This window comes from Phaseolus vulgaris, chromosome 9 (assembly GCF_051622355.1).
Source record: "Phaseolus vulgaris cultivar YP4 chromosome 9, ASM5162235v1, whole genome shotgun sequence".
NCBI lineage: Eukaryota > Viridiplantae > Streptophyta > Magnoliopsida > Fabales > Fabaceae > Phaseolus > Phaseolus vulgaris.
In genome coordinates, this window is record NC_143506.1 from 28812764 (window position 1) to 28828510 (window position 15747).

General features: G+C 26.8%; 1 pseudogene; it reads right to left on the reverse strand.

The window, feature by feature from the left end:
* Positions 1 to 3457: 3457 nt before the first annotated feature.
* LOC150025245 (uncharacterized) lies at positions 3458 to 15039 on the reverse strand (annotated as a pseudogene).
* Between the last annotated feature and the right edge of the window lie 708 nt (positions 15040 to 15747).

The following is a 15747-nucleotide window of genomic DNA, read 5'->3' on the forward strand; positions in this document are numbered from 1 at the left end:
TTTAACTACAGATTCATTTTTGAGAATTCTCTCTTGAAGAGATGTTTTATCCTTTTTGTCAATAATATCATCTTCCTCCTTTATAACAACCTATCTTCCATGCATCACTGATCTTGAAAAATAGACTATGGCAATATAAAGAAAAAAAAGTGGTTTTACATAGTGTTTCAAGGACTAAAAGTAATACATTTCAAAATTAGAGGACATTTGTTTACATGTTAAAATCAGTTTATAATTTTTTTTTATACTTTTTGGAAATTATGTAAAAAAATGTCTACAAATTAATCTATAAATAAGTCAATCTTAATTTATAAAAATTCATTTTTAGATATTTTTTTAACAAAAAGAAGTTTATGAAGGATATATTTGACATTCTTTATATTAATTTGTGTCCCTGTTAGTGTCCTTTTTCGAAATTTTCTCCACGGAAATCCAATCCCAGTACACAAAGTTTACGCAATAGGGATTAGAAAACAAATTAAAGTGAAAGTAAAAGTGAAAGAAAAATGTTCTGTACTTTCTTCGGCTTTTTCAAAGAAGTATCTCACAGATAACTTAGCAGGGCTTTTGGAATGGGGTTTGTCTGAAAAATAACTCCTTTTACGCCAAACTTATTTACATATAAGATTAAATTCTTAACATTTTCACTCTTATAAGCATAAACTCTGTGCATAATTAATTATTTAAAAATTATTTTGTAAGAATTAATAATTATTGCGGGTATTAATTTTTAATTAGTCGTTAATGTAAACAGATTTTATGTTCTTAATGCATGAGCTGTTTACTTTAATTACATTTATAAATTTGGATCATCTCTTAGTGATTTGTTTTATTTTTTAGGATTAAATATGTTTTTTTTTTATATATTGTTACGTAAAATTGATTTTTATTTTAAACTTAATTTTTATTTCTTGTAAACTATTGAGATGGGCTTGTGTTTTTTTTTAATAAAAAATAGATTTTTATTGTGAATTGTATTATAATTTTATAATATTTATGTTATAAAAAATTTAATTATTTTAACATTTTAATTTACACGTGTAATTTTTTTTAAAAAAAGCTCATTTCAATGATTTTTTTAATTAAAATTTAAAGTTTGGATTATGAAAAATTAATTTTAAATAAAAGCACTAGACTGAAAAAGCATTTTACCATTGTCAATTTTTTACATCATATTTTTGGTTTTTTATTTTATTTTCATGACGTGGGAGAGTGATGTGAAAATTCATGCATAAAAAAAATATTATAATAATTATTAATAAAAATTAATTTTAAAGATAAAAAATAATGAATTGTTATAATAATTAAATTAAAGATTATTTTAAAAATTAAAAAAAAAAATATTCTTAAATTAATTTTTATTATTATTAAATTATTTCTAAATCGGTATTTAATTAGTTATTAAATATTTTTTTATCAAATTTATAATTTAAATAATTGATAGTTAAAATTTTGATAGTTAATTAAATATTAATTTAAAAATTATTTATAATCATAAAAACTAATTTAAAAATTAATTTATTTTAATTTTTAAAATATTTTTAATTTAATTATTGTATCAATTAATTATTTTAAACTTGATTTTTATTTTATGATTTTATTTTGTTGTAGTTAATATGTCTTCTACCATAAAATTCATATTCTTATACTGGATACGTCAGTCTTTGTGTATAAAATTGAGAAGCCAAAACATGTAACACGCATATACAATTTTTTTTTTTCTTATCACAGTTTTCTTTCTTTTTCTTTTTACTGTATTATATACAGAATTTCTGAATGCAGTTTGGAACCGACAAAGTTCCAAAACAAGGGGCTAAATTGTCGAGGTATTTTTGTCTTTTTATCTTTCCTTGATTGACACAAAATGAGACAGGTCAAAAGGTTAATAGAATGTAGAGAAGGAAAAAATATTAAGGATTGGAAAATGTAATTGGTTTTGAAAGGTACCAAGGAGGATTAGTCAAGCACTGAATCAAACTTTTCCAGAATATATTACTTTCCTTCAAGTGAATGAGAGTGAGAACTGAGGTATATATCTTCTGCCTTATTGACTGAAGTGTAAGGTCATTTTCACAATCTTAATGCTTTTGGCTTCCTTATGATTACAATTGTGAAGTAAATGTGAACACATTATAGGTCATATACGAAAGGATGTAATCTTAGTTGGAAATATCGTTATTCTTGTTTCCACGAAATTACGGAACTTACTTTTGAAATTAATTGATTTTAAATTTAAACTCCTATGTTTGTAAATAAAACTCGTCAAGAACTAGAGTTCATACAGCTGTCTTTGGTTAACTTATGTGATAGTTTTAGCATCTATGGTTGAAATATTTCATGAAAATACGTGGGCACACATTTTAGAGAGGGAAACTAAATGTTCTTTCAGTAACTATATTTTTTAATGATAAAGTAGTCACAAAAGGTGACAAATTTTTGGTAGTTAGAATATATTTTGTGACGTATATTATGATGTTTATAAACTCTATTTTATAAAAAAAATAATAATCATTAAATCGGTTAGAGAGTACATTATTCTACATAAATTTGAGACATTTTTTTTATAAATTATATTGGTTTTAGATTAAAACAAAATTTAAAATATCGAAAATTCGAAATAAATATTGCATATAATAGTTTCAACTAAAAATTTTATACAAAATTATCTAATCTAACTTTTTTTTAAAATAAGAAAATAAAAGTATATTATTTATGCTGGAGAAGGAAAATAGTCCTTCGTTCTTTGAGTTTTTGGATATCATCATGAAACAAGGAAGATTCATCATAAAAGACCTAAAACATTTCACCTACTTGATTATACTATGATGATAAAGGTAAAGTATAAATTATCTTATCTTTAGATGTGTTATCACCAAGAGTCAATGATACCCGCTCTATAAGAAAATGAAAAAAAAAAGGGTAAGAAGAATAAATGTTTCTTATCCTCTTATGTGTATGGTTACATCACTTCATGTATAGGAAATATATAGGGGTTTCTCTCTCCAAATTACAATCTAATTAGGTAGGGATACTAATAATGAGATTCTATATAATTATTAAATTAATTGCATATAATTGGGTACAATATCGTACAATATCATACAATATTGCATACAATAATTGCATATAATTTGATAATTATTATTTCCTTAATACGCTCAACTAATGACTTTCATCCAATACATTATGAGTAGCCACATTTGAATGGATTTGCTTGTCTAGTACAATAAAATGAGAAAGAAGTATTTTTTTTGTATACATCTTGGACATAAAATAATTATTATAAGTATTAAATGATGCCTAATCTTAGAAAAGATGAATTGTAGTGACCTTGTTCTACTCCTTCCACTTAAAATGTTTGTGCTAGCCACAAATCTAATTAAAGTAGAGATATATTTCAAATACATTCTATGTAATGAAAAAGGTACAATTTTAACTTTACATTTCTTGTTTTTTTTCAAAAGAACAAAACTACACTATTGTGTAACCCTAAGGAATAATTGCAGTCAATGGACCCTACAGTGAATGAAAAAAAGTTAGTTATATACTTACCATAATTTATAAAAATGAAAGTTAGAATACTATAACCCTTAATGTATGAAGCCATGTAAATATGTTTTTGGAGTCACTCATCCATGTTTGCATATATTGTTGGATTTGGACCTTTGTGTTCCCATATTTTTGGATGGATTGAGGCTTAAGAAATTCATATATTTTTTATTTATCTTGGTCCTCACTCAATTTGCATGTACCTAACTCAATGAATTATAAGTCAAATGTAATTATTATATGGAAACCATAGACAACATGGAATGACTTTCATGATCCATAGTTGTATCAATGAACTGTTGAACATAGAGGTTCCCCCAACAACCTCCATTGCGTCTGGTAAGGAGATGTACAGAGGAACAAAAGTACTATAAATGCCAAATACTCTGTTATCCCAATGTAGCTGCAATGATTTCCTCCCCAACTTAGGTAACATGGTTAGAAACTGAGGTATTGGATCATCCTCAACTTTTACCATGTAATCGCAATCACTAGTAGGTTCTTTTATAACCTACTTACCATGACAAACATAATCCTAAACAAAGATAAAATGTTAGTTCAATATTGAAGGTTATATAACAATAATAAATAAACAAAAAATAAGACAATTTAATACTTGAGATCGTGTTGAGATTAGCCTGACTAGATTTTTAGGTCGAGCCAAAAAATGTGCTAAAGCCTCACCCCAAAATTGGACCTTTATGTTGGGTAGAGGCACTCGAGTAGTAACATCTCGACCACCACTTGCATAAAGGGACACCATGGATGATTAATCCTCCCTCTATTTGTTGTCCAAATGCGACTAGACATGGGGGATTATCTTCAACATATATCTCTCACTAGTATTGTTCATTAGTGTGAGTATGATCCCCCTGAGCGATTTGTAGTTACAAAAACATAACTCCCTTTCGTTCTCACTCAAACATCCTTAAAAATTGTAGGTGTTTCCTAAGTCTATTGTTGAGAACTAATGGACTCTAACTTCTCATCAAAATCTTACTATAAGGATTGGCAAATCTTCTTTAGTTTATTTTCAAACTATATTTCCATCATTTGCAAGGCATCCTGCTTAGAAGAGTTGGAGGTTCTCCGTGATGGTCGAACTAATCTCGGAGTCCCCATGAACAACCAGTACCACACACATGTCTTGGGTGCTCTGTCTTCCTATGATTGTCATCAAAATATCCTTTGGAAACAAATGAACCCTATGTTTTCTTCTTAACTAAGGAATCATGCCATATATAAACAATAATTAAACATGAAGAATATTATTTCACTTAAAAACAAGGAGAAATGAAAATGATAGCAAGTGCATTTATACTTACATTTCTTAGCAATGATATGGGTGGACTATGAAGTCATTTTCCCATCTAAAAACACTATAAACTTTTATTTCATTTTTTCCTAGTCAAAATAGCATTCCCAACTAGTTTCATATATGTTGAACTTCGACTACTTAAACCATAATTTACATTTTCCCACCATTCCAACCAAAATTGACCATAATTAATCCAAATATACAAACATAAACAAAATATAAAGTATTATTCAACTATACCCATTTGAAGTTTTCTCAACCTATCCAACATCAAGTACTTTTTAAACAACTATAAATCAAAATGCAAGTGAAAACCAAATGCATAATAATTCTTTAAATGAGGGTTTTAGACCACTAACCTTAATAAAATACAAAAACTCAATCCGATCAAATAGAAATGACCAATATGCAAAACTAGTCTCAAGGAACCAACAAAACCATTGTTCAAATCATCAAAGGAACCTCCACGACGTTGTCAGAGTCGCTGTCGTAGAGAAAACCAAAATCACAATGGGAACCGTCGTTTGTGAGGGAGAAGAATAGGCACACATAAGGTTTTAAAAGCCTTTTATGTCAGACCACCTTAGGTTTGACGTAAACAAGTAGGATTTAATTACAAAAGTACCACACACATTTTTCTTTTATCAGTTGCATTTGGGTTTGGCGTAAATTAATTGATGTGGAAGACCAAAAGTAATTAATCATTATATTAACTAAATTAGATACTGTTTAAGATACTAACAAATTATTGGTATCTAAAGTGGTTTCTATTATTAATAAAAATTTCTAAAATGATTTCTAAATTGGTATCTAAATTAGCTACCAAAGTTTTAGCTACTAATATTTTAGATTCTAAATTAGTCTCTGAAAGACTAATTGAGACCAATTTATAATCTAAAATATTAGTAATTAAAACCTTGATAGCTAATTGTTAGATATCATTTTAAAAACTATTTTATAAATTTCTATTAATAATAGAAATTACTTTAGATACCAATAATTTTTAGTCTCTAAAATTGTCTCTAATTTAATCCAATAATAACTAATTATTTTGGTCTCTAAAATTAGTTGCAATTTGATGATTTTCTTGTAGTGTTATGTTTTTTTTTTTTTTACATTTTATTCTTGTTGCAACCTGATGACTTTTTACGGCAAGTGCACCGCTTTGTCAGAAGTAATAATTGTTCATAAGGACAGATATCGATCCCAAAAGGAACAATGAATTATCAAGTACAATAATCGCTAAATATAGAACAAAACAATTAAAAGTGTGTTGAAAGTGGTTGTGTTGACAATGATCAATAAGAAAACAAACAAAGAATTGGTTGTTTCTAGTTGGAAAAATAGGGATTAGGTTTCATCTCTCTCACTCTCATGTATTCTGATTAACATGTCAATATTAAGTTCTTTTATTGAAATTGATGCCCGTATAAAAATTATTTATATCAATTCATCGCATATAAAATTCTTAAGAATGTCCCCTAACTATCGATCCCTTGCATAATTATAAGAACAACTTAGAACAAAGCTCAGGCGTTTAATAGCAATTAACATTTTAAGTATATTCCTAACACTCAAATATGTTAAGTATTGTTATTTAGGTCAGAACCCTAAAAATACTTTAAAAGTAAAACAACAATACCAATAATCAATCAAGAACTGAATATTTTAATATAAGATATCACCTCAATACATAAGAGTTCGAGCAGATTACACTCAATCCCAAATGGTAGAATTAGTCACGTATACTTCTAGCACCTTCCATTCTCCCAATTGGGTTACAATTCACTCTATGGTATTTTCCTCTCAATTTGGCGCACTAGGGTTGAGCCTCTAGCCCCCTATTTATCCTAGTTTTCTAGGTTAGGTCGCTTCTTGTGTCGCGCTAATGAGCTAAGTGATAAAAACATAAAAAAAAACCCAATCTTTCTTTGCATCTTTTTCCATTTTGGGACCTTTCTCTTTTTAACTCAAATTATTCTCCTTTACTCCAAATCTTCAATCGTCCCTAAAAGTCTGCAATTAACACCAAATTTGGAAATAAAATGTTGTTATTCAAATAAAACTCATAAAAAATGTAAAAAATGTATAAATTCATAAATTAAGGATTATTTTATATGTAAATTAGAAATAAATCCTCATAAGTGCTTATTTTTTAATATGAAATATTACTGAAATTAGACACTTAGCACAACATCAACTTTTGCACTTTAAGAACATCATTGAGATCTTCTAGGTGCATCTTGCTTAGTCCCTTGGATGTACATAAGGTTGTCACTTGTCGTCTCCATTGTATATGCAAGTTGTATAAAACTTTTTAACATAATCACATGTGTCATAATGTTTCCCTAATGAGTAAAGTTCATTTAATATGGTTTGGAACCCACTGAACATACTTTGCTTGTTCTTGTTCTCTTCTATATTGAAAAGCTTACACTCTCAAGTAAATAGACTAAGTTGGTTCTTTTTTACCTTAATGTAACCCTTATATGTGATTGTAAGAGTATTCCATATTTCAAATAACTCCTTGCTCAAGAGAATAACTTCATAGAACATGTTTAACTTTTCACTGATAACTTTCATTGTTACTCTCAATGTGCATGACGTATCATATTTTTTCCCTTTATCTTCCTCTATATTTCTTATCGTTCCAAATTGAGTATATAAACTCATAAAATGGTGTGCTCATGTTAGAATCATTTTTAGAAAGTGAGTCAAATTGCTTCAAAGATAGATGTTCTCACACTAACAAATGTGTCTTTCGAGTTTAACATGTTAGCTTCATCTACTTGCATTTTATGATTGCGACTTGTTCCACCTATAAGTGTGAATTAGTGTCTAGTCTTGTCACACAAGGTTTTGTCTACTCCTTGAATGTTTGTTCTCTTTAATGCTATTTTATAACTTCGTTTGATCTTTGTTCACTTGCTTTTGGCGTTGTTTTTTATATACTTAATCTACTCTCGCATGTATCTAATGCTTTGTTAGACTTGTATATAGTCTTCATGTCTATTAGTCCAACACTTCTTTGTAGACTTAGTCTAGTCTTCATGTGTTTGCTTTATTGTTTCTTTTGAAGACTTTGTCTAATCTTATTAAACATGCCTCTAGTGTTTTTGTTTAGTCCTTCAGACTTACAAATTAATATTACCTATTCCATACATACTAAAAAAATATTAAACATGATATTATTTGTTATTATCAAAATTATAATTTTTTACAACAAAATTTTCATATTTAGATTTAGATTTGTATCTAATAATATGAAAAGTCATTTTTGCTTTAATAACGAATGGGGAAAAGAGGTACAATAGTAGTAAAGAGAAAAGAGAACTGGAATCGTGAATGACAATGCTAGGTGTTAGGATGAATGACAATGCTAGGTGTTAGGGTTTTAAAAAAAACTAGTTAAAGAAAAATAACAATAAATAAATATTATTAATTATTGTATCCATAAATATAACTAGTAGACAATTTGAAATTACATAAAAACAAAATTGCGTATGTAACCATTTGAAGGTAAATGGTGTTTTTGTTAAATTATCCATAGATTAAAATATATGGGTACAATATCAATTTTGTTGAAAAAATAAAATCATTGGAAGAATAATATAAAAGCTCAGATATGTTTTTCAAAAAAGTGATAAATTTCTAAAGAGAAAAGGATTGCATTGGAAGAGACAAGAATCATTATCCAAACTGTACATTTAAATTTTTTAACTTTATTGTTTAAAGATGTTTGAACAAACTATTCTATAAGACCTTATAGAAAAAATAAAAAAAAATGTTTTTTTTTTCACAAGTTAAAATAAAGTTTACATACAAGTTAAAAAATAAAAAATAAATTTTTTTTTTCACAAGTTAAAATAAAGTTTACATACAAGTTAAAAAATAAAAAAATAGTAAAATTTATCAAAGAACTTCTCAAATTAACTTATGTATAAGTTAATTTTAATTTATATAAAATAATCCATTTCCTTTTTTTTTCTCTTGAAAATTCTCATAAAGAATTGTTTCCGACATACCATAAAGATAAATGATGTTATAATATACCATTTGGATGGTTAGAATATAGTAGGAATTGCAAGCTAGAAAAGGATCGTACATTATCATGTGATGTTAGTGGGAATTAAGGATTCATAGTGAATGTTGTATAGATGGCTTGGCATGTTGAGTTGTAAGTGAACATGCAAACCCACTTGTGAGTGTTTTAGGTTTCCACTCTCTTCACCTAAAGTGGCAGACAAACTTCATTCTCTTTCCTTTCTTATTCTCTGCTTTTAAATCAGTGGTGGAAACTCATCTTCTCTTCTACATTACATACCATCTATCCATTTCCATGAACCAACCTTTTTCGACAAAAGCTTTCTTTTTCTAGTGCTGCCACTAAGTATCAACTTCTTAGAAGCTAATCACAACTTCTTAGAAGCTAATAGAACTTCTTTAGAAGCTAATCAGAACTTCTTTGAGAAAATGTATATTATGGATATATATTGGTTAGAAGTTTCTAATAAAATAAAAACTGAGACCAGTTTATAAGGAGAATGGGGTAGCATGTGCTGATAACATGGGTTTTGAAGATTTGCTTGTTTAATCTTGGTTGGTGTTGTAAACATCATGGCTGATTTAGTTTCAATGTGTCACTCGTTCTATATAAGACATGCCTGATTTAGTTTTAATGTGCCACTCGGACTATAAAATAATTTTAGTATAAATAAAAATTTATAATTTTTTTAATTAATATATAATTATTACTTATTTATTATTTTATATTTTACATTAGTTTTGATTGATATTTTAGAGATTAATTTAAAATATAAAATATTAATAGTTAAAATTTTAGAAATTAATTTATAAATTTATATCAATAATAAAAATATTTTAAATACAAATAATTTTTTAGATTTTAATATTATATTTAATTTAATTAATATAGTGATTAATTATTTTTTATTTTTAAATTTAGTTGTTATTTAATGATTTTTTTATAATCGTAGTTTGTAAATGTGAAGTAACTTGAGTTTGATTATTTTTTAAATATTCTTTTTAGTTTAATTTACTTTTTTTATATATTAATTTTTTTAATAGAAAATCTCTATTTATTAAAAAAAATAAGATGCTTCATTTGATGAACTATTTATTTTGATAAATGTTTTTTTTTCTCATACACATCAAATTTACATCTACATATTTGAAATATGTAAAATTGTGTTACATGATGTTATATGTTTTCTTTTTCTTTTTTCAAATATAACATATATGTTTAGTAAGTTTTAACTTAATAACCTTACTAGTATGTCAATAGTTTAAGAAATACTGAGTTTTGTCTTAAATAATATTTTATTAAAGATAAAAAGATAACAAATTAATAAATATTTCATCTGAATATTATAAAAAATATATTTAAAAATCATGGTTTCTCCAAATTTTGTAAGTCAACGTGATTGTCTATGATGACACTGAGGGAGTAAGAGATAGTTTATTGAGTTATTTTCGGATAGGCCCCACAGGCTGATTTAATTAGCATCTTACAGTATCATTATTGACTTAAATTATTTTTTATTAACTTAAATTATTTTTTATTAACTTAAATTATTTTTTATTATTTAATTGAAGTTTAAGCACTTACATTTATTAATTTTGAAAATTGTTCAACTTTTCCTTTTAGATTGATTTTACTACGAATTCCACTAAGTACTTATTTATTTCAACTGAACTAGTTATCTTAGGACCACATTCTAGATATATGTTGTTATGTTAAATAGTTTTCTTTTTTTACTTTATCTTTACAAATTTGAATAATATCATCTTTCACAAAGAATATTTGTGGTCTTTCACTAAAAAAATATTATTAATGTCAACCAAATAGAAATTTTTTTAAACATTAATATTTAAAATATTTAGTTATATTAATTAGTATGCATTATTAGATGGTAGTATAAGGAAATGAAATTATTTCTTTTAAGGGACTTTGTTTATGGAAATTTTTCGTTTTTCAATAATTTTGATTTTTAGCTTTTAAAAAATAACATTTTCAACAAGTAATGTTGTTCGATAATTTTTTTTTTTCAATTTTTTCACAAAATCATTCTGAGGTGAAAATTTATCTTTTCTTAAGAAAATAATATTTTACTGTATAAATATTATTTTATTACACTTATTAAAAAATTTAATGCACTAAACAATTAAAAACCTCAATAAAAATAATGCAGTACCATTTTATTTCCATAAACTTTTTAGAAATATTTTTGAATATTATTTCTAGGAATCTAATTCTTGATATTTATGATTTATAGGAATCATGATTCTAAATAGAGGTGTCAAAAGGTTGGATTACTTAATAAATTTGTGTTGATTCATTTTCTAAATACGCTATAATTTTTTTTTTGATATTGTCTAGCCCTCAGACCAACAAATAATTTTGGCCGATTGTAAAACATAATAAAAAGGTGTTTCTTTTACACATTTCTTCCTGCACCTATATTATTTGAAAATATTAAAATTATCCTTTACCGTTTTAAGTATTTCCAGTAGTTTCTTAAGTAAAATATATTTTTGGAATAGAAAATTCGTTTACAAAAAATTATTTTGGAAATTTTTTCTAGAATATATATTTTTTATTTCCAGATTTATAAATCTGATATTCATAAAATATGTTAAAAAAAAAACGTTCCAGAAATATTTCAGAAAAAACAATTCGAAAGTCATTTTTAAAGGAGCAAAACAGTCTTTTCAGAAAGTGAGGAGGTGTAGGAAGAAATTTGTAGAGGTGCAGGAAGAAGCTGCCACAAAAAAATTAAAAAATTATTTTTCACGTTTAAGTAATATTAATGAAATGAATTTCAGTTTTAAATATGATGACTTGATATATACATTATGATACAGGTATATTTTCAAATAAAAGAATTTTTTAATACTCTTATTTAATTTTTAAATATAATTATTGTTTTATAAAATGATTCGATCTATAAGTGGAGTTGGTTAAGCTTAAACTTATTTAGATTGCGCCCTGAATTAGTAGTTGGGTAAAAAATAACTCAATTCAATTTAGGTTTTTTTTTTTTTTTTTTTACTTCAATATGTTTTATGAACTTTCCAAATCGACCCATACAACCAAACATATTTTATTGGGACTCTAACATTTTTAGTAATAGTGGTAATCCAAATTTAAATATTTAGATCATATTTTAAATTTATATTTATATTTATATTTTTATAAAAATAATTTTTATTTTTATATATTTAAATTCAAATATTTAGATTGAATTTTCAATTAAAATTTTGATTTATTAAAATAAATAAATTAGATTTTAAATTTATTTTTTTAAAATTAAAAAGATGTTGATGTAGTAATATGTAAAAAACTAGTATTATATAAATATTAATAAAATATAATAAAAGTATAATTTAATAATATTAAAAATTAAAAATAATATAATACATAAATTCTTAACATTCACAATACAACCTATAATTAAATTAGGACTTATTTATCAAGAACAAATTAGAGGAAACTAAAAGTGGTTTTGAATTTATAAAAGTGGTCAAAACGTGGATTTTGAATATAAACGTGGTTTTAATATTTTAAATTTACAAACTAAAATCAACCTATTAAAATTACAGAAACAAAAAATAAAAATATAATTAGACCTGGTTTTTATTATTAATGAGTTACATATGTGATATATATATATATATATATATATATATATATATATATTATTAGCTCGCATATGTTTAATGATAAAAACATGAATGAAAGTAACCCCCTAAATGTGAGCATGATTTTAATCAATAGGTGTTGTTTATATCTCATTTCATGGGCCAAAGAATTTCTTATCAAACTAAGAGTGTTTTTCATGCACTCCTAATTGTTTTAAATTCCAAAACTAGCCTTGCCATTTTTATTTGAAAAGACATTGTTGATGGTTTTCATGATTGTCTTTTGTTTTTGTTGGTTGATTGTTGGCTCCCGTCTTGAAATTTTGGTTGTCTTTTATAAGTAAGAACTGAGTTTTGTTGAAGAGGTTTGAGTGGTTATTGGATTTAAAGGTTCCTGAAAATCGGGTTCCGCGACTGTATTACGGATCAAGCAATCCACAGGTGCAAAAATAAGTACGAAATGGCTAATCCATAAGTAAGGTTTTTGTATTCCAGATGAGGGGGTGTTCTGAAAGCATTTTTTGACTTATGGATTGGTGGATCTAGAATGCATTTTTTTACTTATGAATTGGTGGATCTGGAATGTATTTTTGACTTATGGATTGGTGGATTCGAAATGTATTTTTTGACTTATTATGGAATGCTTTGTTTGGAATCCTAAAAATTCTATTGTGGAATTCCAAATACGCCAAAAAAATGGAACACCCAATATTACTTATCTTCTTCTCCGAATGCAGAGTCGCCGCACGCACAACCTAACCACCACCAAGTTGTCGAAAAATGAACCACCAAGAACAACCAATGCACTGCAACTCCTTGCACTCTGTTTGCTCTGAGCACAACAATGGCAGAGAAGGAAGAAAGAAATAGTCATCATGGTATGCTACGTTAGGGTTTTTAAAAGATCTAAGGGATACTTTTGTAATTGCACATGAATGTAGTGATACTGGCATATCACTTTTGATAAAAGCCTTTTCATTTCATTCTACAAGATTAAACCTATTTGCATAAAATTTCTTAACAATTCTCATGTTACAACTACTTATGCGGGCACTGTTAAATTTACTAAAAATCTCATAATTTTTAATGTTCTATACATACCTAATTTTACTTTCAATCTCATTTATGTGCAACGTTTAATTGATAACTTGGATTGTCAACTAATATTGTCTTGCAAGAGTTGTCAGATTCAGGACAAAGCTACTTCTAAGATGATTGGTCATATTGAATTGAATAAGGGCTTGTACTATTGGCAAGTTTTATCTGATTACAACCAATCTTTTGTGAATAGTATTTTAAATTAGAAGAAAACTGATTATGATATGTGACATTTTAGACTAGGACATCCTTCAAATAAGGTTCTTGAAATATTGTGTAAACGTTTTCCTTACAGACATACTGATTCTAAACACATTTGTGATGTTTGTCATTTCTCTAAACAACATAAGCTTCCTTTCCAATTAAGTAATTTTTCAACTACCCATGCTTTTGACCTTATTCATGTTGATATTTGAGGCCCTTTTTCTGTCACTTCTGTTCACGACCATAGGTTTTTCCTCACAGTTGTTGCCGACTATACTAGGCATACATGGATTTATCTTATGAAGTCTAAGAGTAAGACTAGAACGTTGCTTTCAAATTTTATTACATATGTTAAGAATCAATTTGATTATGCTGTCAAAGTTATTAAGACTGATAATGGGAAAGAGTTTGAGTATAATGAGTTGTATGATATATTTGGTATTTTACATCAAAAGACTTGTGTGGAGAGGAAACATCAACATATATTGAATGTTACCCGCAGTTTAATGTTTCAATCTAGATTACCTAAACTTTACTGGTGTTATGCAGTTTCTCGTGATGTACATATAATAAATAGATTGCCTTCAATTTCTCTAAATGGAAAATCTCCCTATGAAATATTGCATGATATTCCTCCCACATACATGAATCTTTAAATGTTTGGATCTTTATGTTATGCTTCTACATTAGAAAATAACATAACCAAGCTTGACTCTAGATCTAGGAAATGCGTTTTCCTTGGTTATAAAAATGGAGTAAAAGGTTATGTAGTTCTTGATATGTTTAACCAATAAATATTTGTCAATAGAAATGTTATTTTCTATGAGAATGTCTTTCCTTATAGCAACGTTGAAGGTTCATCTTCTCATCACGAGAATTATGTCAAAGATCATGATTTTAGTTTTTTGCTTAAGCCAACCAAATACAATACTAGGAGTAGAATTCAAATTGGGGAAATTGAGACAGGTCACTATAGTGTTGATATGAACTGCAGTAATAGACCACTGCAAAATCCAGAAAATTGTGATAGACCACTGTAGAATTCAGAAAACAATGATAAATCACTACAGAATCCAGAAAACTACAATATTGATCAAGATAATCATGCTACTAGTACCGAAACTGATCAAGATGGGAATGTTGATGCTGATTGTCTTAGACGGTCCAACAAAATCATAAAACCTTCGAATTTTCTGAATGATTGCCATCACAGTATCAATAACTCTGCTCAAATGGATTTAAAAGGTAAAACTAGATATCTCATTTCTTTTGTTTTATCTTATAGTTCATTATCTAATAGACACTTACATTTTATCATGGCTATTTCATCTTATATTGAACCCAAAAATTATGAGGAGGCATGCAAATTTCCTGAATGGATTGCTACTATGAAAAAGGAATTAGAAGCTCTTCAAGCAAATAAAACCTGGTATTTGACCAAGTTAACTAATAATAAAGTTCCCATTGATTGCAAATGAGTTTATAAAATAAAATACAAGTCGGATGGATTCATCGAGAGATATAAAACCCGTCTTGTTGCTAAAGGATACAGAGAAATTGAAGGCATATATTACTTAGATACCTTTTCACCAGTAATTAACAACTGTAAGATTGCTCTTGGCTTTGGCTGCCACGCAACATTGGATGTAGATAATGCCTTTTTACATGGAGATCTCATTGAAGAAGTCTACATGCTCCCTCCTTCAGGTCTTATTTTGCCCCAATCAAATCAAGTTTGTAAGTTAACTAAGTCCTTATATGGTTTAAAGCAAGCTAGCAGACAATAGTTTTCCAAACTTTCTTTTTTTTTGTTATTTCTATTGGTTTCAGTCAATCTAAATCTGATCACTCCCTCTTTATTAAGAAAACATATGTTGCTTTCACCACTTTGCTTGTGTATGTATATGATGTTATTC